Source organism: Pseudophryne corroboree, chromosome 3 (assembly GCF_028390025.1).
Source record: "Pseudophryne corroboree isolate aPseCor3 chromosome 3, aPseCor3.hap2, whole genome shotgun sequence".
NCBI classification, from domain to species: domain Eukaryota; kingdom Metazoa; phylum Chordata; class Amphibia; order Anura; family Myobatrachidae; genus Pseudophryne; species Pseudophryne corroboree.
In genome coordinates, this window is record NC_086446.1 from 116,464,996 (window position 1) to 116,479,638 (window position 14,643).

The following is a 14,643-nucleotide window of genomic DNA, read 5'->3' on the forward strand; positions in this document are numbered from 1 at the left end:
AATGAATACGTTTGAAAATGGAATGCATCAACAGAACGGTGTTGGTAGTATAAAAATATCTACAGCACCTTGTATTCCCAGGTGGTATCCCATCCAAGTACTAACCAGGCCCAACACTGCTTAGCTTCCAAGATCAGATGAGATTGGGCGTATCCAGTGTGGTGTTGCTGTAGATGAACTTTCTGGTTTCTGTTAGAACTTTTCTACTTCTAACTACTGGTTCATAAATGAATACATTTTAAAATGGAATGCATGAACAGAACGGTGTTGGCAGTATAAAATTATCTACAGCACCTTGTATTCCCAGGTGGTCTCCCATCCAAGTACTAACCAGGCCCAACACTGCTTAGCTTCCAAGATCAGATGAGAATGGGCATATCCAGTGTGGTGTGGCTGTAGATGAGCTTTGTGGTTTCTGTTAGAACTTTTCTACTTCTAACTACTGTTTCATAAATGAATACGTTTGAAAATGGAATGCATCAACAGAACGGTGTTGGCAGTATAAAAATATCTACAGCACCTTGTATTCCCAGGTGGTCTTTCATCCAAGTACTAACCAGGCCCAACACTGCTTAGCTTCCAAGATCAGATGAGATTGGGCGTATCCAGTGTGGTGTGGCTGTAGATGAGCTTTGCAGTTTCTGTTAGAACTTTTCTACTTCTAACTACTGGTTCATAAATGAATGCATTTGAAAATGGAATGCATCAACAGAACGGTGTTGGCAGTATAAAAATATCTACAGCACCTTGTATTCCCAGGTGGTCTCCCATCCAAGTACTAACCAGGCCCAACACTGCTTAGCTTCCAAGATCAGATGAGATTGGGCGTATCCAGTGTGGTGTGGCTGTAGATGAGCTTTGTGGTTTCTGTTAGAACTTTTCTACTTCTAACTACTGGTTCATAAATGAATAGGTTTGAAAATGGAATGCATCAACAGAACGGTGTTGGCAGTATAAAAATATCTTCAGCACCTTGTATTCCCAGGTGGTCTCCCATTCAAGTACTAACCAGGCCCAACACTGCTTAGCTTCCAAGATCAGATGAGATTGGGCGTATCCAGTGTGGTGTTGCTGTAGATGAACTTTCTGGTTTCTGTTAGAACTTTTCTACTTCTAACTACTGGTTCATAAATGAATAAGTTTTAAAATGGAATGCATCAACAGAACGGTGTTGGCAGTATAAAATTATCTACAGCACCTAGTATTCCCAGGTGGTCTCCCATCCAAGTACTAACCAGGCCCAACACTGCTTAGCTTCCAAGATCAGATGAGATTGGGCGTATCCAGTGTGGTGTGGCTGTAGAAGAGCTTTATGGTTTCTGTTAGTACTTTTCTACTTCTAACTACTGGTTCATAAATGAATAAGTTTGAAAATGGAATGCATCAACAGAACGGTGTTGGTAGTATAAAAATTTCTACAGCACCTTGTATTCCCAGGTGGTCTCCCATCCAAGTACTAACCAGGCCCAACACTGCTTAGCGTCCAAGATCAGATGAGATTGGGCGTATCCAATGTGGTGTGGCTGTAGATGAGCTTTGTGGTTTCTGTTAGAACTTTTCTACTTCTAACTACTGGTTCATAAATGAATACGTTTGAAAATGGAATGCATCAACAGAACGGTGTTGGCAGTATAAAAATATCTACAGCACCTTGTATTCCCAGGTGGTCTCCCATCCAAGTACTAACCAAGCCCAACACTGCTTAGCTTCCAAGATCAGGTGAGATTGGGCGTATCCAGTATGGTGTGGCTGTAGATGAGCTTTGTTGTTTCTGTTAGAACTTTTCTACTTCTAACTACTGGTTCATAAATGAATACGTTTGAAAATGGAATGCAACAACAGAACAGTGTTGGCAGTATAAAAATATCTACAGCACCTATGTATTCCCAGGTGGTCTCCCATCCAAGTACTGACAAGGACCAACACTGCTTAGCTTCCAAGATCAGATGAGATTGGGCATATCCAGTGTGGTGTGGCTGTAGAAGAGCTTTATGGTTTCTGTTAGTACTTTTCTACTTCTAACTACTGGTTCATAAATGAATACGTTTGAAAATGGAATGCATCAACAGAAGGGTGTTGGTAGTATAAAAATATCTACAGCACCTTGTATTCCCAGGTGGTATCCCATCCAAGTACTAACCAGGCCCAACACTGCTTAGCTTCCAAGATCAGATGAGATTGGGCGTATCCAGTGTGGTGTTGCTGTAGATGAACTTTCTGGTTTCTGTTAGAACTTTTCTACTTCTAACTACTGGTTCATAAATGAATACATTTTAAAATGGAATGCATCAACAGAACGGTGTTGGCAGTATAAAATTATCTACAGCACCTTGTATTCCCAGGTGGTCTCCCATCCAAGTACTAACCAGGCCCAACACTGCTTAGCGTCCAAGATCAGATGAGATTGGGCGTATCCAATGTGGTGTGGCTGTAGATGAGCTTTGTGGTTTCTGTTAGAACTTTTCTACTTCTAACTACTGGTTCATAAATGAATACGTTTGAAAATGGAATGCATCAACAGAACGGTGTTGGCAGTATAAAAATATCTACAGCACCTTGTATTCCCAGGTGGTCTCCCATCCAAGTACTAACCAAGCCCAACACTGCTTAGCTTCCAAGATCAGGTGAGATTGGGCGTATCCAGTATGGTGTGGCTGTAGATGAGCTTTGTTGTTTCTGTTAGAACTTTTCTACTTCTAACTACTGGTTCATAAATGAATACGTTTGAAAATGGAATGCAACAACAGAACAGTGTTGGCAGTATAAAAATATCTACAGCACCTATGTATTCCCAGGTGGTCTCCCATCCAAGTACTGACCAGGACCAACACTGCTTAGCTTCCAAGATCAGATGAGATTGGGCATATCCAGTGTGGTGTGGCTGTAGAAGAGCTTTATGGTTTCTGTTAGTACTTTTCTACTTCTAACTACTGGTTCATAAATGAATACGTTTGAAAATGGAATGCATCAACAGAACGGTGTTGGTAGTATAAAAATATCTACAGCACCTTGTATTCCCAGGTGGTATCCCATCCAAGTACTAACCAGGCCCAACACTGCTTAGCTTCCAAGATCAGATGAGATTGGGCGTATCCAGTGTGGTGTTGCTGTAGATGAACTTTCTGGTTTCTGTTAGAACTTTTCTACTTCTAACTACTGGTTCATAAATGAATACATTTTAAAATGGAATGCATCAACAGAACGGTGTTGGCAGTATAAAATTATCTACAGCACCTTGTATTCCCAGGTGGTCTCCAATCCAAGTACTAACCAGGCCCAACACTGCTTAGCTTCCAAGATCAGATGAGATTGGGCATATCCAGTGTGGTGTGGCTGTAGATGAGCTTTGTGGTTTCTGTTAGAACTTTTCTACTTCTAACTACTGTTTCATAAATGAATACATTTGAAAATGGAATGCATCAACAGAACGGTGTTGGCAGTATAAAAATATCTACAGCACCTTGTATTCCCAGGTGGTCTCCCATCCAAGTACTAACCAGGCCCAACACTGCTTAGCTTCCAAGATCAGATGAGATTGGGCGTATCCAGTGTGGTGTGGCTGTAGATGAGCTTTGCAGTTTCTGTTAGAACTTTTCTACTTCTAACTACTGGTTCATAAATGAATACATTTGAAAATGGAATGCATCAACAGAACGGTGTTGGCAGTATAAAAATATCTACAGCACCTTGTATTCCCAGGTGGTCTCCCATCCAAGTACTAACCAGGCCCAACACTGCTTAGCTTCCAAGATCAGATGAGATTGGGCGTATCCAGTGTGGTGTGGCTGTAGATGAGCTTTGTGGTTTCTGTTAGAACTTTTCTACTTCTAACTACTGGTTCATAAATGAATACGTTTGAAAATGGAATGCATCAACAGAACGGTGTTGGCAGTATAAAAATATCTACAGCACCTTGTATTCCCAGGTGGTCTCCCATCCAAGTACTAAACAGGCCCAACACTGCTTAGCTTCCAAGATCAGATGAGATTGGGCGTATCCAGTATGGTGTGGTTGTAGATGAGTTTTATGGTTTCTGTTAGAACTTTTCTACTTCTAACTACTGGTTCATAAATAAATACGTTTGAAAATGGAATGCATCAACAGAACGGTGTTGGCAGTATAAAAATATCTACAGCACCTTGTATTCCCAGGTGGTCTCCCATCCAAGTACTAACCAGGCCCAACACTGCTTAGCTTCCAAGATCAGATGAGCTTGGGCGTATCCAATGTGGTGTGGCTGTAGATGAACTTTATGGTTTCTGTTAGTACTTTTCTACTTCTAACTACTGGTTCATAAATGAATACGTTTGAAAATGGAATGCATCAACAGAACGGTGTTGGTAGTATAAAAATATCTACAGCACCTTGTATTCCCAGGTGGTATCCCATCCAAGTACTAACCAGGCCCAACACTGCTTAGCTTCCAAGATCAGATGAGATTGGGCGTATCCAGTGTGGTGTTGCTGTAGATGAACTTTCTGGTTTCTGTTAGAACTTTTCTACTTCTAACTACTGGTTCATAAATGAATACATTTTAAAATGGAATGCATGAACAGAACGGTGTTGGCAGTATAAAATTATCTACAGCACCTTGTATTCCCAGGTGGTCTCCCATCCAAGTACTAACCAGGCCCAACACTGCTTAGCTTCCAAGATCAGATGAGAATGGGCATATCCAGTGTGGTGTGGCTGTAGATGAGCTTTGTGGTTTCTGTTAGAACTTTTCTACTTCTAACTACTGTTTCATAAATGAATACGTTTGAAAATGGAATGCATCAACAGAACGGTGTTGGCAGTATAAAAATATCTACAGCACCTTGTATTCCCAGGTGGTCTTTCATCCAAGTACTAACCAGGCCCAACACTGCTTAGCTTCCAAGATCAGATGAGATTGGGCGTATCCAGTGTGGTGTGGCTGTAGATGAGCTTTGCAGTTTCTGTTAGAACTTTTCTACTTCTAACTACTGGTTCATAAATGAATGCATTTGAAAATGGAATGCATCAACAGAACGGTGTTGGCAGTATAAAAATATCTACAGCACCTTGTATTCCCAGGTGGTCTCCCATCCAAGTACTAACCAGGCCCAACACTGCTTAGCTTCCAAGATCAGATGAGATTGGGCGTATCCAGTGTGGTGTGGCTGTAGATGAGCTTTGTGGTTTCTGTTAGAACTTTTCTACTTCTAACTACTGGTTCATAAATGAATAGGTTTGAAAATGGAATGCATCAACAGAACGGTGTTGGCAGTATAAAAATATCTTCAGCACCTTGTATTCCCAGGTGGTCTCCCATTCAAGTACTAACCAGGCCCAACACTGCTTAGCTTCCAAGATCAGATGAGATTGGGCGTATCCAGTGTGGTGTTGCTGTAGATGAACTTTCTGGTTTCTGTTAGAACTTTTCTACTTCTAACTACTGGTTCATAAATGAATAAGTTTTAAAATGGAATGCATCAACAGAACGGTGTTGGCAGTATAAAATTATCTACAGCACCTAGTATTCCCAGGTGGTCTCCCATCCAAGTACTAACCAGGCCCAACACTGCTTAGCTTCCAAGATCAGATGAGATTGGGCGTATCCAGTGTGGTGTGGCTGTAGAAGAGCTTTATGGTTTCTGTTAGTACTTTTCTACTTCTAACTACTGGTTCATAAATGAATAAGTTTGAAAATGGAATGCATCAACAGAACGGTGTTGGTAGTATAAAAATTTCTACAGCACCTTGTATTCCCAGGTGGTCTCCCATCCAAGTACTAACCAGGCCCAACACTGCTTAGCGTCCAAGATCAGATGAGATTGGGCGTATCCAATGTGGTGTGGCTGTAGATGAGCTTTGTGGTTTCTGTTAGAACTTTTCTACTTCTAACTATTGGTTCATAAATGAATACGTTTGAAAATGGAATGCATCAACAGAACGGTGTTGGCAGTATAAAAATATCTACAGCACCTTGTATTCCCAGGTGGTCTCCCATCCAAGTACTAACTAAGCCCAACACTGCTTAGCTTCCAAGATCAGGTGAGATTGGGCGTATCCAGTATGGTGTGGCTGTAGATGAGCTTTGTTGTTTCTGTTAGAACTTTTCTACTTCTAACTACTGGTTCATAAATGAATACGTTTGAAAATGGAATGCAACAACAGAACAGTGTTGGCAGTATAAAAATATCTACAGCACCTATGTATTCCCAGGTGGTCTCCCATCCAAGTACTGACCAGGACCAACACTGCTTAGCTTCCAAGATCAGATGAGATTGGGCATATCCAGTGTGGTGTGGCTGTAGAAGAGCTTTATGGTTTCTGTTAGTACTTTTCTACTTCTAACTACTGGTTCATAAATGAATACGTTTGAAAATGGAATGCATCAACAGAACGGTGTTGGTAGTATAAAAATATCTACAGCACCTTGTATTCCCAGGTGGTATCCCATCCAAGTACTAACCAGGCCCAACACTGCTTAGCTTCCAAGATCAGATGAGATTGGGCGTATCCAGTGTGGTGTTGCTGTAGATGAACTTTCTGGTTTCTGTTAGAACTTTTCTACTTCTAACTACTGGTTCATAAATGAATACATTTTAAAATGGAATGCATCAACAGAACGGTGTTGGCAGTATAAAATTATCTACAGCACCTTGTATTCCCAGGTGGTCTCCAATCCAAGTACTAACCAGGCCCAACACTGCTTAGCTTCCAAGATCAGATGAGATTGGGCATATCCAGTGTGGTGTGGCTGTAGATGAGCCTTGTGGTTTCTGTTAGAACTTTTCTACTTCTAACTACTGTTTCATAAATGAATACATTTGAAAATGGAATGCATCAACAGAACGGTGTTGGCAGTATAAAAATATCTACAGCACCTTGTATTCCCAGGTGGTCTCCCATCCAAGTACTAACCAGGCCCAACACTGCTTAGCTTCCAAGATCAGATGAGATTGGGCGTATCCAGTGTGGTGTGGCTGTAGATGAGCTTTGCAGTTTCTGTTAGAACTTTTCTACTTCTAACTACTGGTTCATAAATGAATACATTTGAAAATGGAATGCATCAACAGAACGGTGTTGTCAGTATAAAAATATCTACAGCACCTTGTATTCCCAGGTGGTCTCCCATCCAAGTACTAACCAGGCCCAACACTGCTTAGCTTCCAAGATCAGATGAGATTGGGCGTATCCAGTGTGGTGTGGCTGTAGATGAGCTTTGTGGTTTCTGTTAGAACTTTTCTACTTCTAACTACTGGTTCATAAATGAATACGTTTGAAAATGGAATGCATCAACAGAACGGTGTTGGCAGTATAAAAATATCTACAGCACCTTGTATTCCCAGGTGGTCTCCCATCCAAGTACTAAACAGGCCCAACACTGCTTAGCTTCCAAGATCAGATGAGATTGGGCGTATCCAGTATAGTGTGGCTGTAGATGAGTTTTATGGTTTCTGTTAGAACTTTTCTACTTCTAACTACTGGTTCATAAATAAATACGTTTGAAAATGGAATGCATCAACAGAACGGTGTTGGCAGTATAAAAATATCTACAGCACCTTGTATTCCCAGGTGGTCTCCCACCCAAGTACTAACCAGGCCCAACACTGCTTAGCTTCCAAGATCAGATGAGCTTGGGCGTATCCAATGTGGTGTGGCTGTAGATGAACTTTGTGGTTTCTGTTAGAACTTTTCTACTTCTAACTACTGGTTCATAAATGAATACGTTTTAAAATGGAATGCATCAACAGAACGGTGTTGGCAGTATAAAATTATCTACAGCACCTTGTATTCCCAGGTGGACTCCCATCCAAGTACTAACCAGGCCCAACACTGCTTAGCTTCCAAGATCAGATGAGATTGGGTGTATCCAGTCTGGTGTGGCTGTAGATGAACTTTGTGGTTTCTGTTAGAACTTTTCTACTTCTAACTACTGGTTCATAAATGAATATGTTTTAAAATGGAATGCATCAACAGAACGGTGTTGGCAGTATAAAATTATCTACAGCACCTTGTATTTCCAGGTGGACTCCCATCCAAGTACTAACCAGGCCCAACACTGCTTAGCTTCCAAGATCAGATGAGATTGGGCGTATCCAGTGTGGTGTGGCTGTAGATATGCTTTATGGTTTCTGTTAGAACTTTTCTACTTCTAACTACTGGTTCATAAATGAATACGTTTGAAAATGGAATGCATCAACAGAACGGTGTTGGCAGTATAAAAATATCTACAGCACCTTGCATTCCCAGGTGGTCTCCCATCCAAGTACTAACCAGGCCCAACACTGCTTAGCTTCCAAGATCAGATGAGATTGGGCGTATCCAGTGTGGTGTGGCTGTAGATGAGCTTTGTGTTTTCGGTTAGAACTTTTCTACTTCTAACTACTGGTTCATAAATGAATACGTTTGAAAATGGAATGCATCAACAGAACGGTGTTGGCAGTATAAAAATATCTACATCACCTTGTATTCCCAGGTGGTCTCCCATCCAAGTACTAACCAGGCCCAACACTGCTTAGCTTCCAAGATCAGATGAGATTGGGCGTATCCAGTGTGGAGTGGCTGTAGATGAGCATTGTGGTTTCTGTTTGAACTTTTCTACTTCTAACTACTGGTTCATAAATGAATACATTTGAAAATTGAATGCATCAACAGAACGGTGTTGGCAGTATAAAATTATCTACAGCACCTTGTATTCCCAGGTGGTCTACCATCCAAGTACTAACCAGGCCCAACACTGCTTAGCTTCCAAGATCAGATGAGATTGGGCGTATCCAGTGTGGTGTGGCTGTAGATGAGTTTTGTGGTTTCTGTTAGAACTTTTCTACTTCTAACTACTGGTTCATAAATGAATAAGTTTGTAAATGGAATGCATCAACAGAACGGTGTTGGCAGTATAAAAATATCTACAGCACCTTGTATTCCCAGGTGGTCTCCCATCCAAGTACTAACCAGGCCCAACACTGCTTAGCTTTCAAGATCAGATGAGATTGGGCGTATCCAGTTCAGTGTGGCTGTAGATGAGCTTTGTGGTTTCTGTTAGAACTTTTCTACTTCTAACTACTGGTTCATAAATGAATACGTTTGAAAATGGAATGCATCAACAGAACGGTGTTGGCAGTATAAAAATATCTACAGCACCTTGTATTCCCAGGTGGTCTCCCATCCAAGTACTAACCAGGCCCAACACTGCTTAGCTTCCAAGATCAGATGAGCTTGGGCGTATCCAATGTGGTGTGGCTGTAGATGAACTTTATGGTTTCTGTTAGTACTTTTCTACTTCTAACTACTGGTTCATAAATGAATACGTTTGAAAATGGAATGCATCAACAGAACGGTGTTGGTAGTATAAAAATATCTACAGCACCTTGTATTCCCAGGTGGTATCCCATCCAAGTACTAACCAGGCCCAACACTGCTTAGCTTCCAAGATCAGATGAGATTGGGCGTATCCAGTGTGGTGTTGCTGTAGATGAACTTTCTGGTTTCTGTTAGAACTTTTCTACTTCTAACTACTGGTTCATAAATGAATACATTTTAAAATGGAATGCAACAACAGAACAGTGTTGGCAGTATAAAAATATCTACAGCACCTATGTATTCCCAGGTGGTCTCCCATCCAAGTACTGACCAGGACCAACACTGCTTAGCTTCCAAGATCAGATGAGATTGGGCATATCCAGTGTGGTGTGGCTGTAGAAGAGCTTTATGGTTTCTGTTAGTACTTTTCTACTTCTAACTACTGGTTCATAAATGAATACGTTTGAAAATGGAATGCATCAACAGAACGGTGTTGGTAGTATAAAAATATCTACAGCACCTTGTATTCCCAGGTGGTATCCCATCCAAGTACTAACCAGGCCCAACACTGCTTAGCTTCCAAGATCAGATGAGATTGGGCGTATCCAGTGTGGTGTTGCTGTAGATGAACTTTCTGGTTTCTGTTAGAACTTTTCTACTTCTAACTACTGGTTCATAAATGAATACATTTTAAAATGGAATGCATCAACAGAACGGTGTTGGCAGTATAAAATTATCTACAGCACCTTGTATTCCCAGGTGGTCTCCAATCCAAGTACTAACCAGGCCCAACACTGCTTAGCTTCCAAGATCAGATGAGATTGGGCATATCCAGTGTGGTGTGGCTGTAGATGAGCTTTGTGGTTTCTGTTAGAACTTTTCTACTTCTAACTACTGTTTCATAAATGAATACATTTGAAAATGGAATGCATCAACAGAACGGTGTTGGCAGTATAAAAATATCTACAGCACCTTGTATTCCCAGGTGGTCTCCCATCCAAGTACTAACCAGGCCCAACACTGCTTAGCTTCCAAGATCAGATGAGATTGGGCGTATCCAGTGTGGTGTGGCTGTAGATGAGCTTTGCAGTTTCTGTTAGAACTTTTCTACTTCTAACTACTGGTTCATAAATGAATACATTTGAAAATGGAATGCATCAACAGAACGGTGTTGTCAGTATAAAAATATCTACAGCACCTTGTATTCCCAGGTGGTCTCCCATCCAAGTACTAACCAGGCCCAACACTGCTTAGCTTCCAAGATCAGATGAGATTGGGCGTATCCAGTGTGGTGTGGCTGTAGATGAGCTTTGTGGTTTCTGTTAGAACTTTTCTACTTCTAACTACTGGTTCATAAATGAATACGTTTGAAAATGGAATGCATCAACAGAACGGTGTTGGCAGTATAAAAATATCTACAGCACCTTGTATTCCCAGGTGGTCTCCCATCCAAGTACTAAACAGGCCCAACACTGCTTAGCTTCCAAGATCAGATGAGATTGGGCGTATCCAGTATGGTGTGGCTGTAGATGAGTTTTATGGTTTCTGTTAGAACTTTTCTACTTCTAACTACTGGTTCATAAATAAATACGTTTGAAAATGGAATGCATCAACAGAACGGTGTTGGCAGTATAAAAATATCTACAGCACCTTGTATTCCCAGGTGGTCTCCCACCCAAGTACTAACCAGGCCCAACACTGCTTAGCTTCCAAGATCAGATGAGCTTGGGCGTATCCAATGTGGTGTGTCTGTAGATGAACTTTGTGGTTTCTGTTAGAACTTTTCTACTTCTAACTACTGGTTCATAAATGAATACGTTTTAAAATGGAATGCATCAACAGAACGGTGTTGGCAGTATAAAATTATCTACAGCACCTTGTATTCCCAGGTGGACTCCCATCCAAGTACTAACCAGGCCCAACACTGCTTAGCTTCCAAGATCAGATGAGATTGGGCGTATCCAATGTGGTGTGGCTGTAGATGAACTTTGTGGTTTCTGTTAGAACTTTTCTACTTCTAACTACTGGTTCATAAATGAATATGTTTTAAAATGGAATGCATCAACAGAACGGTGTTGGCAGTATAAAATTATCTACAGCACCTTGTATTTCCAGGTGGACTCCCATCCAAGTACTAACCAGGCCCAACACTGCTTAGCTTCCAAGATCAGATGAGATTGGGCGTATCCAGTGTGGTGTGGCTGTAGATATGCTTTATGGTTTCTGTTAGAACTTTTCTACTTCTAACTACTGGTTCATAAATGAATACGTTTGAAAATGGAATGCATCAACAGAACGGTGTTGGCAGTATAAAAATATCTACAGCACCTTGCATTCCCAGGTGGTCTCCCATCCAAGTACTAACCAGGCCCAACACTGCTTAGCTTCCAAGATCAGATGAGATTGGGCGTATCCAGTGTGGTGTGGCTGTAGATGAGCTTTGTGTTTTCGGTTAGAACTTTTCTACTTCTAACTACTGGTTCATAAATGAATACGTTTGAAAATGGAATGCATCAACAGAACGGTGTTGGCAGTATAAAAATATCTACAGCACCTTGTATTCCCAGGTGGTCTCCCATCCAAGTACTAACCAGGCCCAACACTGCTTAGCTTCCAAGATCAGATGAGATTGGGCGTATCCAGTGTGGAGTGGCTGTAGATGAGCTTTGTGGTTTCTGTTTGAACTTTTCTACTTCTAACTACTGGTTCATAAATGAATACATTTGAAAATTGAATGCATCAACAGAACGGTGTTGGCAGTATAAAAATATCTACAGCACCTTGTATTCCCAGGTGGTCTACCATCCAAGTACTAACCAGGCCCAACACTGCTTAGCTTCCAAGATCAGATGAGATTGGGCGTATCCAGTGTGGTGTGGCTGTAGATGAGTTTTGTGGTTTCTGTTAGAACTTTTCTACTTCTAACTACTGGTTCATAAATGAATAAGTTTGTAAATGGAATGCATCAACAGAACGGTGTTGGCAGTATAAAAATATCTACAGCACCTTGTATTCCCAGGTGGTCTCCCATCCAAGTACTAACCAGGCCCAACACTGCTTAGCTTTCAAGATCAGATGAGATTGGGCGTATCCAGTTCAGTGTGGCTGTAGATGAGCTTTGTGGTTTCTGTTAGAACTTTTCTACTTCTAACTACTGGTTCATAAATGAATACGTTTGAAAATGGAATGCATCAACAGAACGGTGTTGGCAGTATAAAAATATCTACAGCACCTTGTATTCCCAGGTGGTCTCCCATCCAAGTACTAACCAGGCCCAACACTGCTTAGCTTCCAAGATCAGATGAGATTGGGCGTATCCAGTGTGGTGTGACTGTAGATGAGCTTTGTGGTTTCTGTTAGAACTTTTCTACTTCTGACTACTGGTTCATAAATGAATACGTTTGAAAATGGAATGCATCAACAGAACGGTGTTGGCAGTATAAAAATATCTACAGCACCTTGTATTCCCAGGTGGTCTCCCATCCAAGTACTAACCAGGCCCAACACTGTTTAGCTTCCAAGATCAGATGAGATTGGGCGTATCCAGTCTGGTGTGGCTGTAGATGAGTGTTGTGTTTTCTGTTAGAACTTTTCTACTTCTAACTACTGGTTCATAAATGAATACGTTTTAAAATTGAATGCATCAACAGAACGGTGTTGGCAGTATAAAATTAACTACACCACCTTGTATTCCCAGGTGGTCTCCCATCCAAGTACTAACCAGGCCCAACACTGCTTAGCTTCCAAGATCAGATGAGATTGGGCGTATCCAGTGTAGTGTGGCTGTAGATAAGCTTTGTGGTTTCTTTTAGAACTTTTCTACTTCTAACTACTGGTTCATAAATGAATACGTTTTAAAATTGAATGCATCAACAGAACGGTGTTGGCAGTATAAAATTATCTACAGCACCTTGTATTCCCAGGTGGTCTCCGATCCAAGTACTAACCAGGCCCAACACTGCTTAGCTTCCAAGATCAGATGAGATTGGGCGTATCCAGTATGGTGTGGCTGTAGATGAATGTTGTGGTTTCTGTTAGAACTTTTCTACTTCTAACTACTGGTTCATAAATGAATACGTTTGAAAATGGAATGCATCAACAGAACGGTGTTGGCAGTATAAAATTATCTACAGCACCTTGTATTCCCAGGTGGTCTCCGATCCAAGTACTAACCAGGCCCAACACTGCTTAGCTTCCAAGATCAGATGAGATTGGGCGTATCCAGTGTGGTGTGGCTGTAGATGAGCTTTGTGGTTTCTGTTAGAACTTTTATACTTCTAACTACTGGTTCATAAATGAATACGTTTGAAAATGGAATGCATCAACAGAACGGTGTTGGTAGTATAAAAATATCTACAGCACCTTGTATTCCCAGGTGGTCTCCCATCCAAGTACTAACCAGGACCAACACTGCTTAGCTTCCAAGATCAGATGAGATTGGGCGTATCCAGTGTGGTGTGGCTGTAGATGAGCTTTATGGTTTCTGTTAGAACTTTTCTACTTCTAACTACTGGTTCATAAATGAATACATTTGAAAATGGAATGCATCAACAGAACGGTGTTGGTAGTATAAAAATATCTACAGCACCTTGTATTCCCAGGTGGTCTCCCATCCAAGTACTAACCAGGCCCAACACTGCTTAGCTTCCTAGATCAGATGAGATTGGGCGTATCCAGTGTGGTGTGGCTGTAGATGACCTTTGTGGTTTCTGTTAGAACTTTTCTACTTCTAACTACTGGTTCATAAATGAATACGTTTCAAAATGGAATGCATCAACAGAACGGTGTTGGCAGTATAAAAATATCTACAGCACCTTGTATTCCCAGGTGGTCTCCCATACAAAGTACTAACCAGGCCCAACACTGCTTAGCTTCCAAGATCAGATGAGATTGGGCATATCCAGTGTGGTGTGGCTGTAGATGAGCTTTGTGGTTTCTGTTAGAACTTTTCTACTTCTAACTACTGGTTCATAAATGAATACGTTTTAAAATTGAATGCATCAACAGAACGGTGTTGGCAGTATAAAATTATCTACACCACCTTGTATTCCCAGGTGGTCTCCCATCCAAGTACTAACCAGGCCCAACACTGCTTAGCTTCCAAGATCAGATGAGATTGGGCGTATCCAGTGTGGTGTGGCTGTAGATGAGCTTTGTGGTTTCTTTTAGAACTTTTCTACTTCTAACTACTGGTTCACAAATGAATACATTTTAAAATGGAATGCATCAACAGAACGGTGTTGGCAGTATAAAAATATCAACAGCACCTTGTATTCCCAGGTGGTCTCCCATCCAAGTACTAACCAGGCCCAACACTGCTTAGCTTCCAAGATCAGATGAGATTGGGCGTATCCAGTATGGTGTGGCTGTAGA

The 14,643-nt window shown here is 41.3% G+C and overlaps 54 non-coding genes and 11 pseudogenes across 54 annotated transcripts in view; all 65 read right to left on the reverse strand.

Moving 5' to 3' along the window:
• Positions 1–56: 56 nt before the first annotated feature.
• LOC135064741 (5S ribosomal RNA) lies at positions 57–175 on the reverse strand. The gene has a single exon (XR_010251042.1). It is a non-coding gene; the product is annotated as a 5S ribosomal RNA (ribosomal RNA).
• A 107-nt stretch (positions 176–282) lies between these two features.
• LOC135070101 (5S ribosomal RNA) lies at positions 283–401 on the reverse strand. Its single transcript, XR_010256276.1, has one exon. It is a non-coding gene; the product is annotated as a 5S ribosomal RNA (ribosomal RNA).
• A 107-nt stretch (positions 402–508) lies between these two features.
• On the reverse strand, positions 509–627 carry LOC134885261 (5S ribosomal RNA). The gene has a single exon (XR_010169378.1). It is a non-coding gene; the product is annotated as a 5S ribosomal RNA (ribosomal RNA).
• Positions 628–734: 107 nt separating this feature from the next.
• LOC134899492 (5S ribosomal RNA) lies at positions 735–853 on the reverse strand. Its single transcript, XR_010173164.1, has one exon. It is a non-coding gene; the product is annotated as a 5S ribosomal RNA (ribosomal RNA).
• A 108-nt stretch (positions 854–961) lies between these two features.
• On the reverse strand, positions 962–1,079 carry LOC134894288 (5S ribosomal RNA; annotated as a pseudogene).
• A 107-nt stretch (positions 1,080–1,186) lies between these two features.
• Positions 1,187–1,305, reverse strand: LOC134902251 (5S ribosomal RNA). Its single transcript, XR_010175719.1, has one exon. It is a non-coding gene; the product is annotated as a 5S ribosomal RNA (ribosomal RNA).
• Positions 1,306–1,412: 107 nt separating this feature from the next.
• LOC135070856 (5S ribosomal RNA) lies at positions 1,413–1,531 on the reverse strand. The gene has a single exon (XR_010257007.1). It is a non-coding gene; the product is annotated as a 5S ribosomal RNA (ribosomal RNA).
• A 107-nt stretch (positions 1,532–1,638) lies between these two features.
• LOC134884671 (5S ribosomal RNA) lies at positions 1,639–1,757 on the reverse strand. Its single transcript, XR_010168809.1, has one exon. It is a non-coding gene; the product is annotated as a 5S ribosomal RNA (ribosomal RNA).
• Positions 1,758–1,864: 107 nt separating this feature from the next.
• LOC134890067 (5S ribosomal RNA) lies at positions 1,865–1,984 on the reverse strand (annotated as a pseudogene).
• A 107-nt stretch (positions 1,985–2,091) lies between these two features.
• Positions 2,092–2,210, reverse strand: LOC135064742 (5S ribosomal RNA). Its single transcript, XR_010251043.1, has one exon. It is a non-coding gene; the product is annotated as a 5S ribosomal RNA (ribosomal RNA).
• Positions 2,211–2,317: 107 nt separating this feature from the next.
• On the reverse strand, positions 2,318–2,436 carry LOC135065353 (5S ribosomal RNA). Its single transcript, XR_010251635.1, has one exon. It is a non-coding gene; the product is annotated as a 5S ribosomal RNA (ribosomal RNA).
• Positions 2,437–2,543: 107 nt separating this feature from the next.
• On the reverse strand, positions 2,544–2,662 carry LOC134884672 (5S ribosomal RNA). The gene has a single exon (XR_010168810.1). It is a non-coding gene; the product is annotated as a 5S ribosomal RNA (ribosomal RNA).
• Positions 2,663–2,769: 107 nt separating this feature from the next.
• On the reverse strand, positions 2,770–2,889 carry LOC134891962 (5S ribosomal RNA; annotated as a pseudogene).
• Positions 2,890–2,996: 107 nt separating this feature from the next.
• LOC135064743 (5S ribosomal RNA) lies at positions 2,997–3,115 on the reverse strand. The gene has a single exon (XR_010251044.1). It is a non-coding gene; the product is annotated as a 5S ribosomal RNA (ribosomal RNA).
• A 107-nt stretch (positions 3,116–3,222) lies between these two features.
• On the reverse strand, positions 3,223–3,341 carry LOC134885483 (5S ribosomal RNA). Its single transcript, XR_010169595.1, has one exon. It is a non-coding gene; the product is annotated as a 5S ribosomal RNA (ribosomal RNA).
• Positions 3,342–3,448: 107 nt separating this feature from the next.
• Positions 3,449–3,567, reverse strand: LOC134899503 (5S ribosomal RNA). The gene has a single exon (XR_010173175.1). It is a non-coding gene; the product is annotated as a 5S ribosomal RNA (ribosomal RNA).
• Positions 3,568–3,674: 107 nt separating this feature from the next.
• LOC134899515 (5S ribosomal RNA) lies at positions 3,675–3,793 on the reverse strand. Its single transcript, XR_010173186.1, has one exon. It is a non-coding gene; the product is annotated as a 5S ribosomal RNA (ribosomal RNA).
• A 107-nt stretch (positions 3,794–3,900) lies between these two features.
• Positions 3,901–4,019, reverse strand: LOC135069182 (5S ribosomal RNA). Its single transcript, XR_010255370.1, has one exon. It is a non-coding gene; the product is annotated as a 5S ribosomal RNA (ribosomal RNA).
• Positions 4,020–4,126: 107 nt separating this feature from the next.
• On the reverse strand, positions 4,127–4,245 carry LOC135068712 (5S ribosomal RNA). The gene has a single exon (XR_010254905.1). It is a non-coding gene; the product is annotated as a 5S ribosomal RNA (ribosomal RNA).
• A 107-nt stretch (positions 4,246–4,352) lies between these two features.
• LOC135064744 (5S ribosomal RNA) lies at positions 4,353–4,471 on the reverse strand. Its single transcript, XR_010251045.1, has one exon. It is a non-coding gene; the product is annotated as a 5S ribosomal RNA (ribosomal RNA).
• Positions 4,472–4,578: 107 nt separating this feature from the next.
• Positions 4,579–4,697, reverse strand: LOC135070102 (5S ribosomal RNA). The gene has a single exon (XR_010256277.1). It is a non-coding gene; the product is annotated as a 5S ribosomal RNA (ribosomal RNA).
• A 107-nt stretch (positions 4,698–4,804) lies between these two features.
• LOC134885262 (5S ribosomal RNA) lies at positions 4,805–4,923 on the reverse strand. The gene has a single exon (XR_010169379.1). It is a non-coding gene; the product is annotated as a 5S ribosomal RNA (ribosomal RNA).
• A 107-nt stretch (positions 4,924–5,030) lies between these two features.
• LOC134899526 (5S ribosomal RNA) lies at positions 5,031–5,149 on the reverse strand. Its single transcript, XR_010173198.1, has one exon. It is a non-coding gene; the product is annotated as a 5S ribosomal RNA (ribosomal RNA).
• A 107-nt stretch (positions 5,150–5,256) lies between these two features.
• LOC134885841 (5S ribosomal RNA) lies at positions 5,257–5,375 on the reverse strand. Its single transcript, XR_010169945.1, has one exon. It is a non-coding gene; the product is annotated as a 5S ribosomal RNA (ribosomal RNA).
• Positions 5,376–5,482: 107 nt separating this feature from the next.
• On the reverse strand, positions 5,483–5,601 carry LOC134902262 (5S ribosomal RNA). Its single transcript, XR_010175730.1, has one exon. It is a non-coding gene; the product is annotated as a 5S ribosomal RNA (ribosomal RNA).
• A 107-nt stretch (positions 5,602–5,708) lies between these two features.
• Positions 5,709–5,827, reverse strand: LOC135070857 (5S ribosomal RNA). The gene has a single exon (XR_010257008.1). It is a non-coding gene; the product is annotated as a 5S ribosomal RNA (ribosomal RNA).
• Positions 5,828–5,934: 107 nt separating this feature from the next.
• Positions 5,935–6,053, reverse strand: LOC134885863 (5S ribosomal RNA). Its single transcript, XR_010169966.1, has one exon. It is a non-coding gene; the product is annotated as a 5S ribosomal RNA (ribosomal RNA).
• A 107-nt stretch (positions 6,054–6,160) lies between these two features.
• On the reverse strand, positions 6,161–6,280 carry LOC134891963 (5S ribosomal RNA; annotated as a pseudogene).
• A 107-nt stretch (positions 6,281–6,387) lies between these two features.
• On the reverse strand, positions 6,388–6,506 carry LOC135064745 (5S ribosomal RNA). Its single transcript, XR_010251046.1, has one exon. It is a non-coding gene; the product is annotated as a 5S ribosomal RNA (ribosomal RNA).
• A 107-nt stretch (positions 6,507–6,613) lies between these two features.
• Positions 6,614–6,732, reverse strand: LOC134885484 (5S ribosomal RNA). Its single transcript, XR_010169596.1, has one exon. It is a non-coding gene; the product is annotated as a 5S ribosomal RNA (ribosomal RNA).
• Positions 6,733–6,839: 107 nt separating this feature from the next.
• Positions 6,840–6,958, reverse strand: LOC134899537 (5S ribosomal RNA). The gene has a single exon (XR_010173209.1). It is a non-coding gene; the product is annotated as a 5S ribosomal RNA (ribosomal RNA).
• A 107-nt stretch (positions 6,959–7,065) lies between these two features.
• Positions 7,066–7,184, reverse strand: LOC134899549 (5S ribosomal RNA). Its single transcript, XR_010173219.1, has one exon. It is a non-coding gene; the product is annotated as a 5S ribosomal RNA (ribosomal RNA).
• A 107-nt stretch (positions 7,185–7,291) lies between these two features.
• Positions 7,292–7,410, reverse strand: LOC135067417 (5S ribosomal RNA). Its single transcript, XR_010253633.1, has one exon. It is a non-coding gene; the product is annotated as a 5S ribosomal RNA (ribosomal RNA).
• A 107-nt stretch (positions 7,411–7,517) lies between these two features.
• LOC135069951 (5S ribosomal RNA) lies at positions 7,518–7,636 on the reverse strand. Its single transcript, XR_010256128.1, has one exon. It is a non-coding gene; the product is annotated as a 5S ribosomal RNA (ribosomal RNA).
• Positions 7,637–7,743: 107 nt separating this feature from the next.
• On the reverse strand, positions 7,744–7,862 carry LOC135067269 (5S ribosomal RNA). Its single transcript, XR_010253489.1, has one exon. It is a non-coding gene; the product is annotated as a 5S ribosomal RNA (ribosomal RNA).
• A 107-nt stretch (positions 7,863–7,969) lies between these two features.
• Positions 7,970–8,088, reverse strand: LOC135068905 (5S ribosomal RNA). The gene has a single exon (XR_010255096.1). It is a non-coding gene; the product is annotated as a 5S ribosomal RNA (ribosomal RNA).
• A 107-nt stretch (positions 8,089–8,195) lies between these two features.
• On the reverse strand, positions 8,196–8,314 carry LOC134901884 (5S ribosomal RNA). The gene has a single exon (XR_010175360.1). It is a non-coding gene; the product is annotated as a 5S ribosomal RNA (ribosomal RNA).
• Positions 8,315–8,421: 107 nt separating this feature from the next.
• On the reverse strand, positions 8,422–8,540 carry LOC135070247 (5S ribosomal RNA). Its single transcript, XR_010256418.1, has one exon. It is a non-coding gene; the product is annotated as a 5S ribosomal RNA (ribosomal RNA).
• Positions 8,541–8,647: 107 nt separating this feature from the next.
• LOC135061478 (5S ribosomal RNA) lies at positions 8,648–8,766 on the reverse strand. The gene has a single exon (XR_010247857.1). It is a non-coding gene; the product is annotated as a 5S ribosomal RNA (ribosomal RNA).
• Positions 8,767–8,873: 107 nt separating this feature from the next.
• LOC134888526 (5S ribosomal RNA) lies at positions 8,874–8,992 on the reverse strand (annotated as a pseudogene).
• Positions 8,993–9,099: 107 nt separating this feature from the next.
• LOC135068714 (5S ribosomal RNA) lies at positions 9,100–9,218 on the reverse strand. The gene has a single exon (XR_010254907.1). It is a non-coding gene; the product is annotated as a 5S ribosomal RNA (ribosomal RNA).
• A 107-nt stretch (positions 9,219–9,325) lies between these two features.
• LOC135064747 (5S ribosomal RNA) lies at positions 9,326–9,444 on the reverse strand. Its single transcript, XR_010251048.1, has one exon. It is a non-coding gene; the product is annotated as a 5S ribosomal RNA (ribosomal RNA).
• Positions 9,445–9,551: 107 nt separating this feature from the next.
• Positions 9,552–9,671, reverse strand: LOC134891964 (5S ribosomal RNA; annotated as a pseudogene).
• A 107-nt stretch (positions 9,672–9,778) lies between these two features.
• LOC135064748 (5S ribosomal RNA) lies at positions 9,779–9,897 on the reverse strand. Its single transcript, XR_010251049.1, has one exon. It is a non-coding gene; the product is annotated as a 5S ribosomal RNA (ribosomal RNA).
• A 107-nt stretch (positions 9,898–10,004) lies between these two features.
• Positions 10,005–10,123, reverse strand: LOC134885485 (5S ribosomal RNA). The gene has a single exon (XR_010169597.1). It is a non-coding gene; the product is annotated as a 5S ribosomal RNA (ribosomal RNA).
• Positions 10,124–10,230: 107 nt separating this feature from the next.
• On the reverse strand, positions 10,231–10,349 carry LOC134899561 (5S ribosomal RNA). Its single transcript, XR_010173222.1, has one exon. It is a non-coding gene; the product is annotated as a 5S ribosomal RNA (ribosomal RNA).
• A 107-nt stretch (positions 10,350–10,456) lies between these two features.
• On the reverse strand, positions 10,457–10,575 carry LOC134899572 (5S ribosomal RNA). The gene has a single exon (XR_010173227.1). It is a non-coding gene; the product is annotated as a 5S ribosomal RNA (ribosomal RNA).
• Positions 10,576–10,682: 107 nt separating this feature from the next.
• Positions 10,683–10,801, reverse strand: LOC135061305 (5S ribosomal RNA). The gene has a single exon (XR_010247690.1). It is a non-coding gene; the product is annotated as a 5S ribosomal RNA (ribosomal RNA).
• A 107-nt stretch (positions 10,802–10,908) lies between these two features.
• Positions 10,909–11,027, reverse strand: LOC134889933 (5S ribosomal RNA; annotated as a pseudogene).
• Positions 11,028–11,134: 107 nt separating this feature from the next.
• On the reverse strand, positions 11,135–11,253 carry LOC135063778 (5S ribosomal RNA). The gene has a single exon (XR_010250101.1). It is a non-coding gene; the product is annotated as a 5S ribosomal RNA (ribosomal RNA).
• A 107-nt stretch (positions 11,254–11,360) lies between these two features.
• Positions 11,361–11,479, reverse strand: LOC135068906 (5S ribosomal RNA). The gene has a single exon (XR_010255097.1). It is a non-coding gene; the product is annotated as a 5S ribosomal RNA (ribosomal RNA).
• A 107-nt stretch (positions 11,480–11,586) lies between these two features.
• Positions 11,587–11,705, reverse strand: LOC134901885 (5S ribosomal RNA). The gene has a single exon (XR_010175361.1). It is a non-coding gene; the product is annotated as a 5S ribosomal RNA (ribosomal RNA).
• Positions 11,706–11,812: 107 nt separating this feature from the next.
• On the reverse strand, positions 11,813–11,931 carry LOC135060630 (5S ribosomal RNA). Its single transcript, XR_010247023.1, has one exon. It is a non-coding gene; the product is annotated as a 5S ribosomal RNA (ribosomal RNA).
• Positions 11,932–12,038: 107 nt separating this feature from the next.
• LOC135061479 (5S ribosomal RNA) lies at positions 12,039–12,157 on the reverse strand. Its single transcript, XR_010247858.1, has one exon. It is a non-coding gene; the product is annotated as a 5S ribosomal RNA (ribosomal RNA).
• Positions 12,158–12,264: 107 nt separating this feature from the next.
• LOC134888527 (5S ribosomal RNA) lies at positions 12,265–12,383 on the reverse strand (annotated as a pseudogene).
• Positions 12,384–12,490: 107 nt separating this feature from the next.
• LOC134901473 (5S ribosomal RNA) lies at positions 12,491–12,609 on the reverse strand. Its single transcript, XR_010174964.1, has one exon. It is a non-coding gene; the product is annotated as a 5S ribosomal RNA (ribosomal RNA).
• A 107-nt stretch (positions 12,610–12,716) lies between these two features.
• LOC135069270 (5S ribosomal RNA) lies at positions 12,717–12,835 on the reverse strand. The gene has a single exon (XR_010255456.1). It is a non-coding gene; the product is annotated as a 5S ribosomal RNA (ribosomal RNA).
• A 107-nt stretch (positions 12,836–12,942) lies between these two features.
• Positions 12,943–13,061, reverse strand: LOC134887847 (5S ribosomal RNA; annotated as a pseudogene).
• A 107-nt stretch (positions 13,062–13,168) lies between these two features.
• On the reverse strand, positions 13,169–13,287 carry LOC134886907 (5S ribosomal RNA; annotated as a pseudogene).
• Positions 13,288–13,394: 107 nt separating this feature from the next.
• LOC135069929 (5S ribosomal RNA) lies at positions 13,395–13,513 on the reverse strand. Its single transcript, XR_010256107.1, has one exon. It is a non-coding gene; the product is annotated as a 5S ribosomal RNA (ribosomal RNA).
• Positions 13,514–13,620: 107 nt separating this feature from the next.
• Positions 13,621–13,739, reverse strand: LOC135063135 (5S ribosomal RNA). The gene has a single exon (XR_010249473.1). It is a non-coding gene; the product is annotated as a 5S ribosomal RNA (ribosomal RNA).
• Positions 13,740–13,846: 107 nt separating this feature from the next.
• On the reverse strand, positions 13,847–13,965 carry LOC135065470 (5S ribosomal RNA). Its single transcript, XR_010251752.1, has one exon. It is a non-coding gene; the product is annotated as a 5S ribosomal RNA (ribosomal RNA).
• A 107-nt stretch (positions 13,966–14,072) lies between these two features.
• LOC134888818 (5S ribosomal RNA) lies at positions 14,073–14,192 on the reverse strand (annotated as a pseudogene).
• Positions 14,193–14,299: 107 nt separating this feature from the next.
• On the reverse strand, positions 14,300–14,418 carry LOC135066130 (5S ribosomal RNA). Its single transcript, XR_010252386.1, has one exon. It is a non-coding gene; the product is annotated as a 5S ribosomal RNA (ribosomal RNA).
• A 107-nt stretch (positions 14,419–14,525) lies between these two features.
• The window catches only part of LOC135066575 (5S ribosomal RNA), a 119-nt gene continuing 1 nt past the window's right edge, over positions 14,526–14,643 (reverse strand). Inside the window, exon 1 of the ribosomal RNA XR_010252819.1 lies at positions 14,526–14,643. This exon is cut by the window's right edge and continues 1 nt beyond it. This is a non-coding gene — a ribosomal RNA (5S ribosomal RNA).